A 24,139-nucleotide genomic window follows, 5' to 3' on the forward strand; every position below is an offset into this window, starting at 1 on the left:
TTGCTAATGTGGTGGTGGTGGGGAGAGAGAGAGAGAGAGAGAGAGAGAGAGAGAGAGAGATTGAAAGGCAGAGCCTGAGAGGAGGAGTTAGTCAAGAGAGTCAGAGTCAGAGAGAGAAGGAACAGATATTAATAGAGCTAAGGTGGTTAAGATAAATATATAGAGAAGGTGGTAATTATATGGCAAGAAGTATGTATACAGACACCTGTGAATGATTTGTTCGTGTACAAAGAACATCTGAAGAACATCTGTGATTATTATTAACTTTGCTATACTTCAATAAATAAGTTCTGTTTGCATTTATCAGACAAGTGTTTGGACAAACAAGAGGTAATCCACTGGTGGCAGTGAGGGAAACAAAGACTAGAACCTTTGTGAGGGCACAAAAAGTAGGTGCTTCATAGAGGTGAACGTCACCTGTCCAACGGTGGGATCCAAAATAATCCAGTCAAGCCAGAGTTAAAAGTGAATTTTCTTTGGATCAAGGGTATCTTTTAGTCAGAGGTCAGTGGTAAAGAAGTAGGTTGTTTAGTAGTGGTAAAGCTTAATGGCGGGGCTTCTGATCCCAGATCTGGGGGGACTAAAATAGGGAATGACTCTGAAGGGAAAATTCCTTTTGAGGTTACCTCAGAATTTGAACAGTCCCAGTGGGCTAGCTTAAAATCCAAGGCTCTGAGAGTTAAGGGAGCGCTTGTGGATAAAAAGCAGAAGCCAGGGTCAGAACAGGTCGGAGGTGAAAGGAACATAAAAAGCAGAGGCTTGAAAACAGAATTTGTTTTGTGTCTGGAGCCAAGAAAGTTGTCTCAGATCAAGAAACATCATGGCTAGCATGGTGCCAGAAAAAGAGTAGCCATCTTTAGCTGCTGATTGAGAACTACATAGTACCCCAGAAAAACACTGGGAAAGGAAAACAGTAAAATAGTGTTTTAAAATGGGGGGGGGGGGGGGCTGACTAACTTTGAAATAGAAACCAGCTCTTATCAAAGAAGTGCACATGCTTATGGCAACCAAAATAATTAGAAATCTAAGAATAGAGGTAATTGATCCTCAAGAGGCACAAAGTTTACCCTAGGAAGTGGAGGAAAATGGAGACCCTCTAGCTGTGGAACAGGAGGAGACTCATGAGGGTGCCTCAGGAAGAAAAGGTGTTCTAAGCTGCCCAGTTTTTGAAAAATGGAAGGTGGAACAGGAATTTAAATTAAAGGAACTAGAAATTAAAGCCAGGGCTGAGGAAAAAGCTCAAGAACTACAGCTGAAGGAATTAGAAAATAGGGAGAAAGAGAGCTGAGGAGAGAGATAGGGAGCTAGAGATGAGAGAGAAAGCAGAGCAAGAGGCTAGACAAATAGAATTAAGACAAAGAGAAATTGAATTTCAAATATAGATGAAACAATTAGAAATTACTGCTCAAAATAATAACAATAATTACCGCACTAGTGAGGGAAATCTCTCAAAGATTGATCTAAAGAAATTTCCCCAATATAGAAAAGGAGACTGCCCTGAATCTTTCCTTATATCATTTGAAAGGGCATGCTGGGACTTTAATGTTAAGGATGATGAAAGGATGATGGTGTTGAGAGCCCAAATAAGTGGAGATTTAGCTGAGCTGTATTCTGATGCCTCTGGAGCAGGCTAGAGATTTTGAAGTACAGTGGTGCCTCGCATAGCGAGGTTAATCCGTTCCGGATTAACCTTCGCTATGCGAAAACATCGCTAAACAGGAATAAAAAAGCCATAGAAACGCACTGAACTTTGTTCAATGCGTTCCTATGGCTTTAAAACTCACCGTTAAGCGATGTTCTGCCATAGCGCCACCATTTTCGCGCCCTCGGTAAGCGAGGGCAGGGCGCGAAAATGCGGCGCGGACCTTCCGGCGGCCATTTTGGAACCGCCGATCAGCTGTTCTCCCGGCTTTGTTATGCGATATTCGCTAAGCGAAACGCTTAGCGAATATCTCAAACCGAAAAATCCCCATAGGGGCCATCGCTGAGCGAATGCTCCAGCGATGGCCCAGAGCGCCTCGTTAAGCGATTTCATCGCTCAGCGAGGTGCTCGTTAAGCAATTTCATCGCTCAGCGAGGCGCTCGTTAAGCGAGGCACCACTGTATATAGAAAAATTGTATTTTCTATATTTGGTATCAATGCAGAACACCTGAGGTGAAAATTTTGTTCCCTGACGAAAAAGCCTGAGGAATCTTATTCTCAGCTAGGCTGCTGCAATGTTTGGAGAAATGGATGGAATGTGAAAATGTCACTTCTCTTGAGCAGATGAAAAATGTGATTGGGTTGGAACAGTTTTATTCTATTTTGCATGGGGAATTGCATTATTTAGTTAAGGACAAAAATACCAAAAATCTATTAGAAACAGGTGAAACAGTGGATTACATTGGGGAGATTAGAACTACAGGTTGTCTGAGGTTAAATTTAACAAGCAGAACTGGGACAATAATAAGAAACCCTTTAGTAAATATTACCTCAGCAAAGCATCAGGGAAAGAAGGCCAGGGTAGTACTTCACCTTAATTAGCACTGCCTAGTTCTCAGACCCAAATGAACCCTGAGGAAAAGTTAAAGTTGAACAGAACTCATCAGAATGAGATAAGGTCTTACAAGTGTTATAACTCTGGAGAGTTTGGTCATTTACAATTCAATTGTATGAAAAATAAACTTAATATTGGGAAGGATGATGGTGAGACCAAGGAGGTTTATTGTTTAAAAGCAGCTGAAGCAATTGAGAGAAGCAGTAACAATGGTAGTTCTGTCTCCATGGCAACTGGCATGACAGAAAATTCTGATCTGCCACTAGTCCAGGTCGTTCATTGTTTTCTAGTAAAGGCAGAAGATATTTTAGTTCATAACCCTGGTGAGAGGATTCTTATTAATGAAAAGTCTTGTGTAGGATGGTTGATACTTGTTCTAACATAACCTTATGTAATCCTGATGTGATTCCTAAAGAACAAATTCTCCCAAACCATCAAGGGAATAAGTTCGACTTCAGTGATTTTACCCATGGCTAAAGTGAAAATAAACTATAGAGATTGGATTGGAATTTGGGATGTGGCAATTTCTGATCAAATTCCTGCTTCTTGTTTAATTGGGCTAAATCTCACTAAGCATGTGCAGAGTGCTTGTGAAGTAACAGGTTCCCTGAAAGAGCAGTTAACAATCCCCGAGGGAAAAATGGAATCCCAAACCTCTGACTCAAATCAGGGATGCCCAAAGTTAGAAAAGAACCATGAGGAAGCAGAAATGGCTGATGAGGTTATTTTGAAAACCCCTAATGATTCTTCCTGTATTGAGGAACAGATGGAAGATTGTACTACAAAAGTTAGAGAGAATCCCATTCCACTGACCCCTGAACACCCAGAGAGGTCTATGACTGATAAAAACCTGACAGAGAGGGTTTACATTTGACAAAGCATGTTAAGAGTGCTTTTGTACTTACACGCTCACAAAGAGGCCAGAAATCACTAACTGCAGCAGAAATGGATACAGTAGCAAAGGGAAGCTGGAGGGAGAAAGTCTCTTAGAAACTGATCTCATACTTTTGAAAACCCCAAATAAAATTAGTTTGGCTCACGAGCAGGAGGAGGAAGTTCGTTTGGTAGATTACTTTGAAGCAGCCACCAGTACACCCACTTTATTATCTCCTGAATGCCCTGAAATGTCTTGCCTGGATAAGGAGCTTTTATATTTATTTATTTATTTATTGGACTTATATACCGCCCCATAGCGCTACAAGCACTCTCCGGGCGGTTTACAATTTTAATTATACAGGCTACACATGGAAAAAAATCCTTAGAAGTGGCAGAGCCAAGCTAGGGAAGTACTCCTGAAAAAGAGAAAGGCTTGTATGAGGCCCAGGAAAGAGTATTCTGTCCTGAGAACCTAGTAGCAGAACTGAGAACTATAGAGGGGAGAAAATTGCTTTTGGCAGGGGCAGAACAAGTAGTCCTTAAATCCTTGCAAGGCAACCCCCTTTCTAAACTTAAGAATAATAATTCTTTATTATCACTGAATAAAGAAATAGAATCTGCTAACAAAGTCAGTGCATCTAAAACAAACCAATCGTTGATTGCACTTAAGAGAAACTTGAAGGAGAATACTAAAGTGACCCATGATAGTGGTCCCCCACATAGGGAAAACATTTCAATGAAAATACCTGTGCGTGAATGTGGGAGTGAGGAGGAAGGCGTAAGCCCTGACGTCTTGAAGAGGGATGCATCCAGAGAGATTCGGAAGGAGGAGAGGGAACTGCCTACCTTTTCCCCAGCTGAGTAAGTGAAGCCCTGAGCCAGACTTAAAGCAGACGTCACTAACAAATAACAAGCAGAAGGAGGGAAACAAAGACTGGAACCTTTGTGAGGGCACAAAAAGTAAGTGCTTCATAGAGGTGAACATCACACTCTGTCATAGTATCACCCTGGAGGATGGGTAGGAATTTTCATGTCCTCCAGATAATTTCAGACTGCTATCCAATTGTAGGCGACTCCCACTGAGCAGTGGTCATGCTGGCTGGAGTTTTTGCAATGTGTAGTTCAAAAAGTATAAAGCTTTTGGCAAATCTAGTTCTACTTGCTATGGAATGCACTAGTTACCTACCTTGGTATGGAGGGCACAGTTACTTTATATGTTAACCCCACCATCTGGGGCTACATGGAGTGTTGCAGCTGCCTGGCACGGCTTTCAAGTGGGCACCCAAGACTACCCATAGAGAGCAGGGTCCAGGCTTTTTGACTAAGACTTCCTCCAGCCTAAAGCTAGATTTATAGAAATCAACCTGTCAATGAGCTCCACTTATCAGTTCCGATAGGGTGGACTCTTGGCTTGCCTTTGCCATTTTTATCTACTGATCAGCTGTTTCTCAGTTGTTACTGTCTATGGTAGGCCACTGACTTGAACAGTTTACATGGCTCTTTTATGGGTCCTTCTTTTTTTTTCATATTGTCCTTTGTACTAGGGTCCATATGAGTATTCAAAAGCTATCCCAAGGATGTGAAGTACACTTCCTAAATTCCTTGTACAGTACTTGCCAGTTTAGACTATCGTGATATGAGATTCCTTGACAAAGAATATCAAAATCCTTTAAGTCTTCCAACATGAGACCAAGAACTCTCCCTGCCATCCCTCTCCAACATCAAGTCCTCCAGTTTGTCATAGTCCAGGGTATCCCAGGCAGTCCCACACCAGGCACAAGGGCACCAGGACCCAGTCTACCACACAGAGTATCAAGTCCCATGGGACTCACTGTGCAGTTGGTAGTGACTAAGCAAAGGCAGGAAAATAAGGCTGAGAACACGGAGCAGGAACCAGGTGCCAAGATGCAGTGAGCAAGCAGCAGCAAGAGCAGGAACCAAGGCAGAAATGTCAGAACTCATGAGCAGCAAGCACAGCCAAAAACAACCTCTGTTGGTAAGGCAAGTTCTGGGAGGGAGAACCACTCCTTAAATAGGCCTTCCCTCCAGGCCTCCAGGTGAGCCTCATGAGTGGCCCAGCAGCTGGTACGCAGGCCAGGGCCTGAGCCTGGAAACACCAAGCCACTCCTGGCTCAGGTTGGCCCCGATCCTGCAGCTCCCAGGGCAGCATGGGCCTGAGCCTGACAGAGCTAGAACAAAATGTCTCTGCACAAAATGAGTGTCCTTTCCTTTGAGAAATGAAGTGCACACAGAGCATAATCACAAAAGGATTGGGTGCTTATTGAAAAAAGATTCAGAGAACCCATCTGATACTTTTAATTCTTAGAACTCAACAAATCAAAGCAGCAGTCATCATTGGTTTGCACAACTGGTGCTATTTCTCCAACATTGTTCTTGCAAATGTGAAAACTGTAATCAAGACTGGTGGAAAATACCTTGCAGGCAGAGCTTTTTTGGGGGGTGGTGTGTTTTGTTTTGTTAGTTTCTCATTCTTGCACTCAAGATTGAGACAAGTGAGGATTTAAATCCCTAAGCCACAGGTGTCAAAAACAAGGCCCGCGGGCCAAATCCGGCCCGCCAGACCTCGACTGATGGCCCGCGGAGCCGCCGCCAGCCTTGCAGCCTCCCCCCCTTTTTTTTCAATGAATTTACTCCGTGCCTGCTCGGAGTAAATTCATTGAAAAAATGGCTCAAGTTAACAAGGCTACGTCCTCCTTCCGATTGGCTGTGGCACTGTCACTCCTTTCCTCTCCCTCCGCCCCCCGCTCCCCCTCCCTCCCTCCCGTGCCTGTTCCTCGCTCGCTCTCGGCCTGAGGCGAGAGCTGTTCCCAAGGCCGCGCGAAGAGGGGGCTCCGCGCCGCCTCTGTCGCCCCGAGGGGAAGGGAAGGGAAGGGAAGGGGAGCGGTGGGAGTTCCTGGCCGGGCTCCGAGGCGGAGGGAGGAGATGCTGGGGGGACGCAGGAGGCAGCGGCCAGCGCGGCCCTGAAGAGAGGGAGAGAAGAGGGAACGCGGAGCGATGCGCCAGCCCGGTTGGGTAACGTCGGAGGCGGCCGTTCGACCCAGCCGCGGAGAGAAGGGAGGGAGGGCGGGAGGGCTGGCTGGTTGCTCGCTTCCCTTCCCTTCCCTTCCCTTCCCTGATGTTCCGTTCTCTCTCTTGCTCGATTGGAATGCCTGAGGATTTGAAAGGACCGAAGAATGCGTTTTTTTTGCAAGATCCAAGCAGAGTTGCATATACTAAATAACTCTCTCTCTCTCTCTCTCTCTCTCTCTCTCTCTCTCTCTCTCTCACTCTCTCACACACACACACACACACACACACACACACACACACACACACACACACACACACACACACACACACACACACCGGCACTTTCCCTTCCTTCACACACACATACACATTCTCTTCCTTCCTGTAACTCTCTCTGTCTCTCTCTCTCTTTCTCTCTCACACACACAGAACCCGGCACTTTCTCTTCCTTCACGCACGCACGCACGCACGCACGCACGCACGCACGCACGCACGCACGCACGCACGCACACACACACACACACACACACACACACACACACGTTCTCTTCCTTCCTGTATCTCTCTCACACACAGAAACACACACACACACAGAGAGACCCCGACACTTTCTCTTCCTTCACACACACAAACACACACACACACGTTCTCTTCCTGTATCTCTCTTTCTCACACACACACACACAGAGCCACTTTCTCTTCCTTCACACACACACACACACACACACACACACACACACACACACACACACACACACACACACACTTTCTCTTCCTTCCTTTTCCCACCAAGTCGGATGGGGTCCTTGCAAGGCCATCAGTACAGATAGAACCGGCCCTTTGATGGGGACCAAACTGCTGATGCAGCCCCCAATGAATTTGAGTTTGACACCCCTGCCCTAAGCTATACAGTATTTGGCTCACTGAATTGGGCCATGATAGGCCTTCCATCGTTAGCCATACGTTGTATATTTCTGGCTGATGCAGCTGGCTGACAGAGGTTACTGCTAGTCCAAAGCAATAGGATGCCCTCCAATCGTCTTCTAATCATTGGCACATTTTAATCAGGAGAAATGACATGTGCAGACTGGGTGGAGAACAAATACAGGGTAAAAAAGGGTTGTTTTGTTTCTGATGCCATAAGGCGAGACAGGTTTCTCAGCTAAATGCTGAGACAATGCACCTGAAGGTTCTGCAGCAGTCCAAAGTGGTAGATGGTGAAGATGACAACTGCCAGCTAGTGATCAAGGTAGGCGACATGATTGGGCATTATTGTAGGCAGGCCAAGTAGGAGTGAATATCATAGCTTATTCCAAGTGTCCTTACTTTGATTTCATCCTGGGCTTCTGAACTGCAAGCATGAGTGAAAGTGATATAGATAGAAAGCAATGCTTACACTCTCCTGCTTGGAATGTAGATAGCCCAGACTCAGACTAAAATGTTCATTCCTGAGTGACATGAATGGAAACCCGGGCCCATATTTGGAAGAGTGGTCACCCTAAATTTATTAGAGGGGTTGAGATTTCATAATCTACAGGCATATTGATTACTAGGAAAGATAAAATGACGGTGAAAAGGATAAGCCCAGGCTTAAGCACAATCATTTGTACCCTCCAAAAGATATTCTAGAGCTTCCAGCTTCTTATACGGAAAGCAGTGGAAGGGGTAACCACAAGTGGGAGGCACAAGGAAACACTTCTATATAGAGACAGTAGTACAGTGAGTACTAAGCTGATTAGTACATGCTAAATGCAAAGACTTCTTCAGGACACTTTTGTTGAATAACCGAAACCCTGTGCTTTGAGGTAGAGCTCTGTCAATATCTGAGTTGTAAGAACAGGCATTCCAGCAGCTAAGGAAGCAGCACTGGGGTTAAGTGAGGTGAATTCTGTCAGGAGTATGTTGTTGTTGTTTAGTTGTTAAGTCGTATGCGACTCTTCATGACCCCATGGACGAGAGCATGCCAGGCCCTCCTGTCTTCCACTGCCTGAGTGGTCAAATTAATGTTGGTAGCTTCGATGACACTGTCTAACCATCTTATCCCCTGTCGTCCCCTTCTCCTCTTGCCTTCACACTTTCCCAACATCAGGGTGTTTTCCAGGGAGTCTTCTCTTCTCATGAGATGACCAAAATATTGGAGCCTCAGCTTCAGGATCTGTCCTTCCAGTGAGCACTCAGGGTTGATTTCCTGCAAAATGGATAGGTTTGTTCTCCTTGCAGTCCAGGGGATTCTCAAGAGCCTCATCCAGCACCACAATTCAAAAGCATCAATTCTTCAGCGGTCGGCTTTCTTTATGGTGCAGCTGTCACTTCCATACATCGCTACTGGAAAAACCAAAGCTTTGACTATGTGGACCTTTGTTGGTAAGGTGATGTATCTGTTTTTTAAGATGTCTAGGTTTGTTATCGCTTTCCTTCCAAGAAGCAGGCATCTTTTAACTTTGTGGCTCCCATCATCATCTGCAGTGATCATGGAACCCAAGAAAGTAAAGTCTGTCACTGCCTCCATATCTTCCCCTTCTATTTACCAGGAGGTGATGGGACCAGTGGCCATGATCTTAGCTTTTTTGATATTGAGCTTCAGACTATTTTTTGCACTCTCCTCTTTCACCCTCATTAAGAGGTTCTTTAATTCCTTTTCACTTTCTGCCATCAGAGTGGTATCATCTGAGGTTGTTGATATTTCTTCTGGCAATCTCAATTTTGTCTTGGGATTCATCCAGTCCAGCCTTTTGCATGATGTATTCTGAAGGAGTATAGCTTTTGCTTTCTACAGTTCTTGGGTATTTCTTTTCTGTTTTGAGTAACAGAGAGTTGATCCAGGTGGGATAAAAATTCTATCCCATCTAGTCATGATTGGTCACTGGATGTTCTGAACAAGAATGACGCTTATGAAAATTGGTGGTCAAACAGAAGTTTTAAGGGTCACATTCCTTCCCTCCAGGAAATCATTTAAACCCTTTCTTATGGAGCTCAATCTCGTTGTCTCCACTAATTATAAAAGAAATGGAATACCTCTGCCCCAGGTATTCTGGACCGTGACCCCTCCTGCCCATGCCACCCAATTTATAAAGCACCTGTCATTTGAAGCAGCAGGCACACCTTGACAGAGAGCTGCCAATGATAGGACTATACCACCCCCATTTAAAAGGACATATCAGGGAAACAGCCAAGGAATTAATTCATAAAGGATCGAAAAGTGAAGGTAGCATGGTGCTTCTACTTCTGCCTCAGGCAGAAGGAAAGCTTGCAGTTTCAACCTTCCTTCCTTCCTGAGAGGGGTGGGGGGCAACAACTTACCATGGGAAGGAATTCACACAACTTCTGCATTTTTGGAATTGAGTAATCAACATACTAGAAAAATCTTCTGTAAGCCTAGATCTTATTACTCAGCAGGAGAAAGAGCTCAATCCAGATTTATTATCACAGCTGGTTTACAGAGAAAGGAAAGCAGTGAGCCCAAGTATATTTAGAGAGGTGAGAAACAAGCAAAATAGCAGTAGTGTCAGATCTAGGATATTTATAGCTCAGATATAGCCAGAATGACACTATGGGCACTGGACTGTTCAGTTTTATAGTTATGCTGTGGGTTGATGTTACTGAGCATTCAGGTAAGCATTTTGCCCTTGGAACAGGCTGTATGAAATGAATACAAATCCCAGCATTCCTTTCATAGCTTTTCCTGACCCTCCACCTGTATTAGATAAAGCAGCCATCAAAAGTGACAGTAAGGCTCAAACTGTGGGCAATGAGGACAGACATGCCCTTGAATTTGTTTCTAATTTTTCAGATCTTCTTTAAGAATGGAACAGCGATCTCTGGAGATTTTCTGAACACCTAAAAGAAAGGGGTTGATGAAATCCCAGCTAAAGAGGGTAGGTTATTATTATTAATAATAAATGACATAAATAATAGTAATAAAAAGCAATAAAAAAGCAAAAACATGCTAATTTGAATACAGATATTGTGGACCTTATAAGATTAAATCCTACCACCTTCCTTTTCAGTGGGGAGAGAAAAAAAATCATCCTTCTGGAGAGAGGGGAAAAATCAACCTAGTCATCTGTATTCTGTGTACAGCCCGCTGCCCATAACTAGTCCATGACCTAAGCAAGACGGGGCATCATTCCACTACTCCATGTCGGCCTGGAGAAGCTCTGGGTTTTCCAGGTGTATCATTAGATTCATCAAGAGGATTTTCCTTTGCTTTAAGGTCTACGTGCACATACCCATGGGGTGGGGTGGGGTTACTGCAAAGCTTAGTCTTTTTCCAGCATAAACATTGGTGACTGACACACAAAGGCATCTCAAACAAAGATGTGTGCTGCAAGCATACAATTCATTTTACAATTGCAAACATTCAGGATTCTTTTGGACAAATAAAAGCAAAGCAATAAAAAAAAAAACCCTGCAGTGCACAGAGATGCAAAGGAATATGTTGTATCACTGCTCCATATTAACAGTGAAACAAAATGCCACTATTGTAGAGTGGAAAGAGTACCAGACTAGAACCCAAGGGACTTGAGTTCAAGTCCCCACTTGGCAATCGAAACTCCTTGGGGGTGGCAATAGTAAACCATTCCTTGAACACCTTACTCTCCAAGATCTTCTATTAAGGTTTCCGTAAACTGGAGACCACTTGAAGCTAGGTAACAATAACAGGAAGTGAAATTAGTATGACCTGCAAAAATGTGCGTAAATCTACTCATTTGTTCTCCATCTGTCCAGATAGGAGGGATATGGTGATTCTGATTCTGATTTTGATGGGCATTCTGTTCCTTGTCTCCTTCCTGCAAGATTAGCAAGAGGGAGGGAGGGAGAAGAGATCCTTAGAGTGTATTACAACAGGTTACATTGCTATAGGTCAGGGGTCCCCAACCTTCTGGGACATGAGGGTTGCATTAGAATACCCAATGCCTAAAGAGGACAATGTCTTAAATCAACATGTAACAAATTTTATTAACCTACCAGTTTAGATCAAAAGTAAACATTCAGGGGTCAATGAAGAAGCATTAACTTGAATGCAATCCATTTTGGAACAATATTTTACTGTGGAATCCTTTTATCCAGCTAAACTAGCTTACCTAGTGAGTGTGATTCTTGTGGCTGTTTTCTGTTAGCCAATGCATTAATGTCCAAGTCAAGATTTGTAACAGACACCCTTAAAAGGTCATGTAAATATTCACCTCTAAATCTTGTCCTGCACTTGGATTTCACAATTTTCATCTGGGAAAAAGTTTTTTCACAGATGTATGTGGGGCCAAAGACTGTGAACATGCCTGTAGTATTTTTTTTTAGGTTGATAAATATATCAGGTGAAATCTAAGAAATCTAACAGACTTTTTCTTTGTAAATGTCTCTGAGATTATCATTGGTTTACAAATCAATTCGTTCAATTTGAAAAAAGTGACTTGCATCTTCTTGTACTACTTCCAATAAATACTATGGAGAACCAGAAGATACAATTGTTTTTAGAAGGGGCAGGAAAAGCAGCTGTAAATGGTGCTGCTTGAGGCAGGAAGAACAGTGGGGGCCTGAGGGAGAATGCTTTGAGGGTGATAACAGCAAACAAGCAGGTCAGAGGGCCATACATGGCCTATAGGCCACAGGTTAGGGACCCCTACTATCTGTCATTCAATGTGACAGAACAGGTGCAGTAGAGCAAACATACGAAAAACAAGGAAGGCAGATGTCTTTCTTATGAGTTGGTCTCTGAGTTTAATGCAATTAATTGATAAAGTAAGGAAGCCCATAATCCCACAGATATTAATTTGGATATAGCATGTGACTAGGTACACAGCACGAGACCAATTGTACCTGCCTCTCTGGCGTGCTTGTTGCTGGAACCTTTGACATACTATCCACTCTGACAGATCCATGCCAACAGAGTGGAGGTGGGAAAGGAGAGGCTTTTCCCTCCACCCCTTCCTTCCTGATCAGGGGTGCTGGCGATAAGAGTCTATTTCCTTCCCACTGGAAGCAACGGAAGGGAAATTCTTGACATCACTTCTGAAACACTTTTGAATCAGTCCATGCCATGCCACCTTTTAACCTCTGCTAATGGATACCAATTATGTAAGTGCTGTGTTTGTCGGTGCTGGGAGGTGACATCTGAACCCAGAGAGATCTGGGCAGAAATCTGAGATCATACTTCCCACTCCATGGGTAGACATCTCTTACTTACTCTCCCCTAGAGACAGAGATCTGAATAATCCTGTGACCTTTGAGCTGCTTCCCAATGATCAGAGGACCACAGACGAGGTCTTTACATTTCAGCATGGGTTTTTCAGAAAACCAGTTCAGATCTGCAATAAAGCTTACGCTATGTCTGGGTATCATAATTTCACTCTCTATTAAACTCTGTAGCCTATATTTACTGGCTAAGCAAAATGAGGGTTTTAGTTTAACTCATGTGCTTGGCCATTTCAGTTCTTTAGTTTGGCTGCAAAACAGTTATTCCTTTTGGACACTAATATACTGGAAATTTGGTGCATATACATTTGTGTTGCACTTCTACATTTCAAGTTCAGACATCACTCAGGTACCCCTTTCCAAGGCAGGAGATGAAAATGCAATGAATGTTTTGAAGCAATATTTGTCAAAGATTAAAATACTGGGATAAACACGGGTGAACCCATTCAGCACAGGCACTCCCAAAGCCAAACTACACCAGAGCACAGAGTGCTGTCCTCTGAAGATGCCGGCCACAGAGACTGGCAAAACGTTAGGAAGAACAACCTTCAGAACACGGCCAAAGAGCCCGAAAACCCCACAACAACCATTAGATCCCGGCCGTGAAAGCCTTCGAGAATCCATTCAGCACACTTTTTATTATTCCTCTTGGGTCAAAACCCAGCTTGACTTCCAAGGGGGAAAGGAAAGCTTGCAAATGCACTATGCTGTAAAATCTCTTTTAAGGATGAAATTGCTACACTATGTACATTATTCTGTGTTTGAAGTCTAAACAAATGTTGTGCATCAACTGTAATGCAATTGTTCACGGAGGGATGTTTCAAACATAGGGATGACAGTTCTGATCTGGCCCAAGACATGTTGCCTCCAGAGGCAGAAAAGCAGAGGAGCAAACTGTACCTGCCACTCCCAAATCAGGGGACGTTGTGCTTTTGGCTACTCCAGTTCTTTTGGCACCTGAGGCAGATCGTCTCACAAGCACCTCTCCCTCTTCCTGGAACTAAAAATATAGATATAATAAATCAACTGACAACCAACTCACTGCCCTTCATTACACTCCAAGTCTGTTTGCTTAATGGTAGGGCCAGCCCTGCTGAACAATAAATCATGATTTGCAAAATCAGACGGTGTTTGGATAGTTTTGCATTACAGACTTTGATATGGCCTAAATGCATCAAAGTCTGTAATGCAAAACAGACTTTGTCTGATATCGTTTATCACTCGGTTCAGGAAAGGTCACTGACCAAACATTTTAAATTACAATTCTATACACAATGAGATGGCAGTTAATTCCCATCCCTGAATGCAATGGTGCTTGGTTTGGAGTAGCTGCACATAAAATTATGTTGATTTTAGCTGAGCACCTTGTTGAGTAAAACTTCAATTCCAGAAGTGCAGATGTGCAGTTGACCCTTCTGGGGGGAAAGGACATGCGGGCAGGGGTGTAGAGAGAAAAAAAATAGAAATATGTACGCTTGTCCAATAAACCTCTGTCCCTCTGAAAACTCTCATACCAACAAGAACATTACTCTCCCATAAGAATATTGTTCTACCATGCAGAGATCTGATACTGCCTTCTCTCCAAACCTCTCCTCTTATTTAGGGAAGGTATTAATTGAGGCACTGATCTAATCCAGGATGGGAGTCAGTACCTACTACCAAGGTCACATTAGGCCCCTAGAGGGTGCCAAGTGTCAAGCTACAGTTTAGTAGCATTTTGATTTATGGCCGTTGCTGCTGCTATGCCACGCTGTGCAAGAAATATTAATTGGACTTAACAAGTGCCCTAGGGAGCATGTAGTAAAGGGCTCAAAACAAATAACTTTAATATCTGATTAAAGAAAATGTACACTTCCAAGGTTACTCACAGTACTTTCCATCCTGAAACAGGAAGGTTCCACCTTTTGGATCTATTATTATTATTCAGATTATGTATTGGATCAGTTCTGATCTGGAATAGCTGCCAACAATGAGGACTCAATAATATGACAAGATATTTATAACCTGCCAGGTATGGATGCCTAACTCCAGCAGAAACTGTTAATCTACATATTTCTTTACAGGGCTTACCTGTTCTATGGTTCACCACTCCACAAGATACATATATGAATTTATGTGAAGGGGTTCAGTCAGTTTTGGTTAGAGCTTCAAAATACTGAAAGCAAACTGCAGACGTTTCTTCAGCGCAAGAAGATGTTACTCAGGAAAGATAAAATATCAGGGGTATAAAGCAACAAGAAGAACATTATGTACCTATTTTGCATGAGAGATGAAAAGTGCCAAATTAGGCCAGAATTCCCAATTCTTAATATTCAGGAATGGCCAATGGCCTGAACTGTGCATGCATTCATGCATGCACATGTATGTGTCTCATCCTAAAATGGGGACTCCCCTTCACATGTTCTTTGTGCCAGTCCTTCCTTTCAGGAAGAACATACCACTGTGACGTGCCCCGGCCGCATTCGCATTCCGGCCGCAAGCGCCGGCAGTGTAACTTGAAACTTTGGAATTTCTTTAAAAATAAAAAATTGCACTGGGCCGCAGGTTGGACAAGCCTGATTTAATGCAAAGTTGCCTGATATTTAGGCAACAATGTCCCTACAGTCCACTCTGTGTAACTTCAGGCAGGTGTATTTGATTCAGATCTAACTTTTGATGACTGCCAAGTGAGGAATTTGGAACTTACAATCCTTCACACGTTGGGCTATAACCTCCGTCATATCTGACCAATGTCCATGTTGTCTGGGTCCAATGACAGTCAGAGTGCAAGAACATCTGGCAGTGCAAAATCTTTCCACCTTTGCTCCATCCCAGATGACCAAAGAGTATTTTTTCTATAGAGGAGAGTAAACAGAGGGAGTCTGTTTAAACAGATCTTCAGTAGAGTATTGGTGGTGTTCAAATGAGCATATCTTAATTCAAAGGGAAATTTAAAAAGACTAACAACATGCAGGGCTAGAATACAAAGTGCCTGATGTGTCGGAAATGTTGATTTGCACTACATTTGCATTTAGCTATAGCTCTTGATACAGTATAGACAGTAAGACTACAGACCACACAATCCAGATAAAAATTGAATACAGAACATCATATTCCACAATATCCTTGTCACAGCCAAAAACCAGATAAACCTGAGATTTCCATGAAGGAAATCGTATGCAGCTATTCTCCTTTGCTTCAGTCTGGACAGGTCCTCTGTCTTATAACTGAACAATATTGGATGGTCATTTAATACCAGTGAGATCTGCCTCCTTTGATGCATCTTGAAGTATGTCTCTGGCCTTGTTGGTCTTTTTGCAATTGTGAGAAGGGTACTTGTGTTGCCAGAACTGAAATCTTTCTGTGCTTCTCCCTGTGACTCCAAGCTGGTTTTCTCCAACCTCGTTGCTCTCCTATCCCTATAGAGAGCAATTTCGTTTGATATCCCCCCAGGGTGAGAACACTTCTTTGACTTTACCAGTTTCCCTCTCAACATCTCAATTGGCTGCTTTTATCACCTCTCTCCTCTTAGACATCAGCATGATAGTCCTACTGAGCAATGTTTTGCAACAAATAGGCATTGCCTACCTGGAATAGGCCTTTGGGAAATATCATAGAATCATAGAAATATGAAGTTGGAAGGCCATCGAGTCCAATCCCCTGCTCAAAACAAGAATACAAATCAAAGGATATCTACCAGGTGGTTGTTTAAATTTTTCTTGAATGCTTCCAGTGTTGGAGCACTCAGCACCTCTCAAGGTAATTGGTTCCATTGTTTTACTGCTCTAACAGTGAGGAAGTTTTTCCTGATATTCAACTGAAATCTGGATTCCTGTAACTTGAGCCCATTGTTGCGTGTCCTGTACTCTGGAAGGATTGAGAATAGATCCTGCCCCTTCTCTGTATGGCATCCTTTCAAGGATTTGAAAAGTGCTATCATATCTCCTATATGTGGGACAGGAAGCAACAGTTAGAACTGGATATGGAAAAACTGATTTTTTTTAAATGGGAAAGGAGTACGACAAGGCTGTATATCATTTCCCTGCTTATTTAACTTATATGCAGAATACATCATGCGAAAGGCAGCACTGGATGATTCCCAAGCTGGAATCAAGATTGCTGGAAGAAATATCAACAACCCCAGATATGCAGATGATACCACTCTTGATAGCAGAATCGTTCGTTCATTCAGTCGTTCTGTTGTGTCCGACTCTTCGTGACCCCATGGACCAGAGCATGCCAGGCCCTCCTATCCTCCACTGCCTCCCGGAGTTGTGTTAAATTCATGTTGGTTGCTCTGATGACACTGTCCAACCATCTTATCCTCTGCCATCCCCTTTTCCTCTTGCCTTCACACTTTCCCAACATCAGGGGCTTTTCCAAGGAGTCTTCTCTTCTCATGAGATGGCCAAAGTATTGGAGTCTCAGCTTCAGGATCTGTCCTTCCAGTGAGCACTCAGGGTTGATTTCCTTTAGAATTGATAGGTTTGTTCTCCTTGCAGTCCAGGAGACTGTAGTGATCATGGAGCCCAAAAAAGTAAAATCTGTCACTGCCTCCATATCTTCCCCTTCTATTTGCCAGGAGGTGATGGGACCAGTGGCCATGATCTTAGTTTTTTTTGATGTTGAGTTTCAGACCATTTTTTGCACTCTTCTCTTTCACCCTCATTACAAGGTTCCTTAAGTCCTCCTCACTTAGCAGAAAGTGGGGAGGAATCCTCCTCACTTAGCAGAAAGTGGGGAGGAATTAAAGAACCTCTTAATGAGGGTGAAAGAGGAGAGCGCAAAGAATGGTCTGAAGCTCAACATCACTAAAACAAAGATCATGGCCACTGGCCCCATCACCTCCTGGTAAATAGAAGGGGAAGATATGGAGGCAGTGAAAGATTTTACTTTCTTGGGCTCCGTGATCAGTGCAGATGGTGACAGCAGCCCCGAAATTAAAAGACACCTGCTTCTTGGGAGGAAAGCGATGACAAACCTAGACATCATCTTAAAAAGCAGAGACAACACCTTGCTGACAAACGTCTGCATAGTCAAAGCTATGGTTTTCCAAGTAGTGTTGTACAGAAGTGAGAGCTGGATCATAAAGAAGCCTGACAGCTGAAGAATTGATGCTTTTGAATTGTGGTGCTGGAGGAGACTCTTGAGAGTCCCCTGAACTGCAAGGAGACAAAACCTATCCATTTTGAAGGAAATCAACCCTGAGTGCTCAATGGAAGGATAAATCCTGCAGCTGAGGCCTCAATAATTTGGCCATCTCATGAGAAGAGAAGACTCCCTGGAAAAGACCATGATGTTGGGAAAGTGTGAGGGGAAGAGGAGAATGGAACTAGAGAGGATGAGATGGATGGGACAGTGTCATTGAAGCTACCAACATGAATTTGACTCAACTCTGGGAGGCAGTGGAAGACAGGAGGGCCTGGCGTGCTCTGGTCCATGTGGTCACAAAGAGCCGGACACACATTAATGACTAAACAACAAGAATCGTATCTCCCCTGAGTCTTCTTTTCTCAAGGCTAAACATGCCCAGTCCTTCCAGTCCTTCCTCATAAGGCTTGGTTCTCTTTTCTTTCTCAGATTTGGCACCCTATTCCTTCATGAAAATCTCAGGTTTATCTGATACTTGGCCTTGACAAGAATATTGTGGGACATGGTGTACTTCTCACTCTCACCTCAATCAACCCAGTCCAGCAGCACCCTGCCTGCCTCTGAACACCTACAGTACCTCATTTTTTTTGGCCTGGCATTGGTGTCACACATTCCCTCCATTGCCCCTAGCTAAGACCTCTGCCAGAAGTCAAATAGTCACTTACCTACCTCTAAGTATCCGTCTTCTTCTTTAGTGCCTGGCCTCAGCTCTGATTTGTCTTGTTCATTTCATGGATAGGCTACGCAGGGCATCTCACCAATATAGAATCTAAGGCCTAGTGCATTGTTGCATTCTGTCAGTAATGTGGTGTCATCCACATACTCTAAATTATTCATTAATTTTCACTGATCCTTCATCTGAATCTAATCCAGCTTTCCATATGGCATGCTCTGTGCACAGATTGAATTGACAGGGAGATACCCTTGTTTGAAACCCTTGCCAATGGGAAGCCATGGGTTTTGGGTTAAAGGTCCCAAGCTGCTTAGAGATGGGGCACCACCACATCTCAAACTAACACCTTATTTGGAGTCATGGCTCTTAGTCTCTCATATTGGGCGAGTCTGTCCACTATGCTAGATGCATATTTTTGTGGGGGGGGGGGAGAGGGTAGTGGTTTGGAAGGGAAATTCCCCGGATTTCCAAAATTACCCAGTCCAGGCGACATGAACATCTTTTTGCTTGCATAGTGTAAGAAACTGAAAGTTCCTTCCAACATCTCTTGTCAATATTTAGTGGAAATGCAGCATGTTGTTAGCATAACAAAGATGTCTCATGGTTGAAACAGTTTCTGTCTTTGACTGATTTATGCAGATTAACAGCTCAACAATGAGAGGCTTGACAAATGAGATGTCACTGCACAGAGTGGTAAACTAGATCCTGAAAACACTGACAGTAAAAAGAGAAACTGCATAATAATGTCCAACTCCCTGGAATTATTTCACTTTCAGAGATGCAAACAACCATTACAAGGTGGAGAAGGTGGAAATTACCCGATAACCATGGGAATTTAATTTAACGAGACAGTTTATTGGACACCATGTCATCATTTGTCACTGGGATGGATGTTCCAGAAGTAAAAACTGTTGTGTTCCTCAGAAATAAAGAGCATGATAATGTGCGCGTGTGTGACACAGATAGGCAGAAGGGAACTACAGTCGCTGGTGTCTCAGAACATTATGCTCTATTGTCACCCAAGCTGGACATGGTGGCTCCAGGGGTTCTGTTTTTAGCAACTGTTATTCTCAATCTGCTTGTTGTTTGTGCTGATGTGACATGATCCACAATGCAAGAGAAGCAATTTGTTTTTATGTAAACAGGAGGGGCACTGGTGGGTGTTTCAAGGGCAAGGGTGTTCTAACTGTGGTCCCACGGCTGCTGTTGGACTCAGGTTTAACCAGCATAGCCAAAGGTCAGGCATAATGGGGGCTGTAGGTCAGTAGCATCTGGAGGGCTACAAGTTCCTCATTCCTGTTTTAGTGGTTATGCTAACATTTAAAAACAATACTTCAGGTAAAACTTAATTTTGGAGAAAAGTAAGATGATAAAATATGATAATATGCTTACCTGAAGTAAAAGTCGAAGTGTATCAATGCAATCCTATGCTTGCTTATTAGATCCTATGACAGGGGTCTCAAACATGTGGCCCGGGGGCCATTTGCGGGCCACCAGACGATAGTTTGTGGCCCCCGCCTTGCCTGCCCCCCCAAAGCGCCCATGTGTCCTCTGCTGTCAAGAGTCAAAAAAAGCATCGCCTTGCTCGCCGGCTGTCTCCCAAGACAGTGCCTCTTGCACCCTCCATCCAGAAATGCAGCCTGCCAGCCAGCCCACTGGTCTGCTGGCTAGCAGGCTGCAGTTCTGGATGGAGGGTGCAAGAGGCACTGTCTTGGGGGAGAGCCAGTGAGCAAGGCACACTGCTGGCCCTTTTCCCCGAGCGCCCGAGCTGCTGCCACACAATGCCTGAGAGCGGAGCTTGCTCCTGGCCCGTCCTCGAAGAGCGCCTCCAAACCGCCAACAGCAGCTGCCGCTGTGTCATGAGTACATCCGAAGATCTGAACCCAGAAGGGTTAACTGTGGCTGAGGAGAATGTGGAGAGATTGGAAACAGCTGAGCAGCCTCCAGGTTCTCCCTCCACAGCAGACAGGCTTCAGGGCAGGCTTCGGAAAAGACTCAGGGAAAGAAGAGCAGAGGATCGCTCTAAAGCTTTCCACAGGGACCTGCATTCACCTAGCCCTGAGTACTAGCAGAATAGAGAGTGTTCCAACAGCTCAGGGAGCTGCTTTAGGATAAAACCAGCTTCAGCGAAGCCAGAAACTTTGTGGAAGCAAGGAGTCAACATCTTGGCTGCCATCCACGTCTCTTGTTCCTGAACTCTGGACCTTGACCCTGGACTTGCACTGGTATTGAACTTTGGCCCTTGGCCCTGGACTATGTACTCTGAACTCTAGACTCTGACTGTGTATCTGACCCTGGACTTTGACTTTGGACTGCACTCTGTAAGTTTGTTTTGGAACTCTGGTTTGCATTCTTGGTATGTCTGACCCTGGACTGGTTTACAGGACTTCGGCTATCGTAACCCCCGGGAACGTGACACGCTGCCACCTCTTCTGGGGAAGTGGCTCTCTGGCTCTTTCTCTCTTGGCACCCCCAGCACCAGCCCGGCCAGCGGCTGCCTCAGAGCCCAGCGATGCTTCCTCCTCCTCCTTGTACTGCTTCAGCCGCCTTGGCTCTGGAGGCTGCCTGGGCTCGCCTCACAAAGTTTTCTCCTCTGTCATGGTGGGGGTAGCTGCTGCTGCTGAGTGCGCCTTTTTTGAGGGGGGCCCTCAAAGGAAGGTTGCCGGACCTCTGTGTGTGCGTGCATGTGTGTGTATGCATGTGCACATGCATGCGTGCATGTGCCTGTGGGGAGCCCACCTCATTCTGTTTAATTTCATGGGTACCGATGGGGGGCTTTTCTCCTTTGGCAAGGCAATTCTGTGAGGGTTTTTAAAAATTTTATGTCGTGCCCTCCTCCCCCCTTGCTAGGCGGTTACCGGCGCTCCCTCCCTTCTTTGCTTCTTCATCCTGCTGGTGGTGTTGTTGGTGGTAGTGAAGACGAAGCCGGAGGGGGTAGTGACCAGCGATGAGGGCTCACACGCTCCTCCTCCTCCTCCTCCTCGGAACCCCAGCCAGGCTAAGGAAACTCCTGGTGGCTTCCTCGGGCTCTTGCTCCGATTGGTGGAAAATCTGATGTGGCCCAGTCTCACCCAGCCTCTGTCTCCAGCGGCCCCCAGGTAAATTGAGTTTGAGATCCCTGTCCTATGAAGTTCATGTTGCTTCCTGCCCAATGTAAGCATAAGCCTAACTCAATTCACATGAGCATCTTTCCAACAAGCCCATTTCAGATTGCAAAATGAGCCTCTGTCTGGTTTATCTTCTTTTGGAAGAGCATGAGAAGACCAGTCCTCTTGGAATGAACAGAAACCTAGCATTCTGTAGTTGCAAGTGGCCCAACTGATGTTACTGAGATATCTAAAGCCAGACACAGCTATAGAACATCCTCCCACTCATGTTCACCACCAGCTGATTTTGAGAGGCATAATCTCTTTCATATTCCAGAGTTATCATGATCAGTGAGGACAGCTACAGTCACCATGATTTTACCTAATCCTCCTTTAAAACCGGCAAATGTGGTGGCTATCACTTCTTCCTGTGGTAGTGGATTGCATTGGTTATCTATGTAGTATGTGAAGTACCTTCACTAATTGGTTTTGAATCTCTCAGCATTCAGTGGCAGTGTTATGTTGATGGCAGCAAGTGCTGAGCTGTGTCATCAAGGGTGCTCCTTTCTCAAGTGTGGGACAGTTTTTCACAGTTTGTGGGACAAGCCATAGGTGGGGGTCTAAGAGATCAGTCCATATTCACAAGGAGTGAGAAGAGGCACAGCTGTCAGGCAATCCATGTTGAAGGAAACTTGAAGGAGACTTGGCAGACAGAAATGGGTAACAAGAAAGAGTCAGCTTTACAAGTTGACACCCAGCTGTCTGAATTCATGGAATTCATAGTTCTTAGTATGCATCTCCCAAGATATCTCCAGTTCGTTATCAAAAATCTTCTATTGCTGTCCCAGCCCTTTGATCTCTTGATGTTCTATTGGGCAAATGGGCCTCAAATCATCCAGACTTTTTTTGTCCTCTGATACTTCAGTAGAAACAGCATCTACCTTCCCTCCTCCTAAGCTTCTGAGAGGGTGCTATCTGCTGGACCATTGAGTTCCCCCTGTGTACTGGCTTTCTCTGACTGCAAAGGATCATCTTCCCCCTCTGAAGATAACTCAGCAAAGAAAGACATAAAAGGCAGTGGATGTCCCCTGAGTTCTAATATTTTGAGAGAGTGCGTTTGCCTCTTTGCTCTGATTATTTGGAAACATACGAAGAGATTCGGATCACCTCATACTCCAGGAGATATCTTAGTTTTCAGATTCTTGAAAATAAGCTGAAGAAGAGTCTTAAGCCATTGTGAATTTGAGACTCATTAACACCAGCTTCTCTTTCCAACACACCTCAAGTAACAGAGCCATCCATTCAGCTATTTCTTGGTCTTTTCTGACTTCCTATCCCTTTTGACAGCAAAGTGGAATCCACTATCCCATAAAGCACCCCAGTGATCAGGGCTGTGCAGGAAAAGCCTTGATTACATTTTGTTTTGCAATCAAGTGATGATTCCATAGTAGGCATTTGCCTTGATGGAAATGTGATCTGTCTCCACCCCTCATGCTCTTCTTCCTATATCTAGTGCTCATTTACTGATTGCTGTCCCATTTTCCTGAGTGGCTTCTCCCAAAACTCTTCTTTTAGTCTTCTACAGTCCTACTGTCTTTCTCCTCAGTCCTACCAAGATCCTTTGTGTGAGCAAGTTAACATCCTCTGATCTTGGAAACAACTCTGATCATGTTGTAGGCATGCCTTTGTGTTATGCATGGCTTCTTCACCAAGCCTACTAGGGAACTTTTTACTTTGGGCTGCTGTGCCAGTGGGCACAATACCCCCCCTTGTGAAAATCAGGGACATCAATGGCCATCAGGTCACCTTTAATTATGGAGGCATGCCATTACAATGACCTGAAGGTGAAAACAGATCCCAGTGGGTGCCACTACTCTTTTATAACCTTACCATGCCAACCTGGTAACATGGCAGCACATCATGGAGTATAGAAACAATTGTTGCAACAGATATATAAGGGCCAGTATATTGTGAGGTGCAGAATCACTATGAAAAATGATTGACAGATTGATTGATTGATTTGCCACTTTCTCCACAATTGCAACAACACAATACAGTATTTAGAACACCATAAGAATGATACCAAAAAATGTTCAAACATCTATCCATATTAAAACCGCTATTAAAACCACTAAATCTTTTAATTTTCCCCCCAAAAAACATTGCTGCACTGTCCTATATATTATTACCAGGCAGCTCAGTCCAGAGCAGTAATTGCAGCACCCCCTCTGAATACATGGAGTGGAGAAAGGAGGAGGCCTGTGAGGGTGGAAGTAGTATTAGGAAGACTTCAGCCTGCCAACCACGGGTGTAATGTCCTTACCCAAGTGAGAAATGCCAGCTAATGTGGCCATGAGATACCTGGCAGAACCAGAAAGGGTGGAAAGGTGGAGGGGCATCTCTTTGGAAGCCAAAGATTGTTAGAACTGACATGACACACAGCTTTCATGGAACACCACGTGATAAGTAGCGCTGTCTGGATTCCCTCAGTGTTTCTTGCATCTTTTGCTTTTTTAAAAGTATATGATGCAGCATTGTGTGTGTGTGTGTGTGTGTGTGTGGATGTGGGGGGTAAGTAGGTGGGTAGGTAGGTAATATGACAATCTCTGTGCTGT

The 24,139-nt window shown here is 44.3% G+C and overlaps 1 long non-coding RNA gene across 2 annotated transcripts in view; it reads left to right on the forward strand.

Moving 5' to 3' along the window:
- LOC110086339 (uncharacterized) overlaps positions 1-19,189 on the forward strand; it is a 38,653-nt gene extending 19,464 nt beyond the window's left edge. For both annotated transcript variants that reach the window (XR_012083737.2, XR_012083738.2), the window contains exons 4-5: positions 10,234-10,318; positions 10,451-19,189. This is a non-coding gene — a long non-coding RNA (uncharacterized LOC110086339). The remainder of the gene's footprint in view (positions 1-10,233; positions 10,319-10,450) is intronic.
- Positions 19,190-24,139: the final 4,950 nt, after the last annotated feature.

The sequence above is a fragment of the Pogona vitticeps genome, chromosome 2 (genome assembly GCF_051106095.1).
Source record: "Pogona vitticeps strain Pit_001003342236 chromosome 2, PviZW2.1, whole genome shotgun sequence".
Classification (NCBI taxonomy): Eukaryota; Metazoa; Chordata; class Lepidosauria; order Squamata; family Agamidae; genus Pogona; species Pogona vitticeps.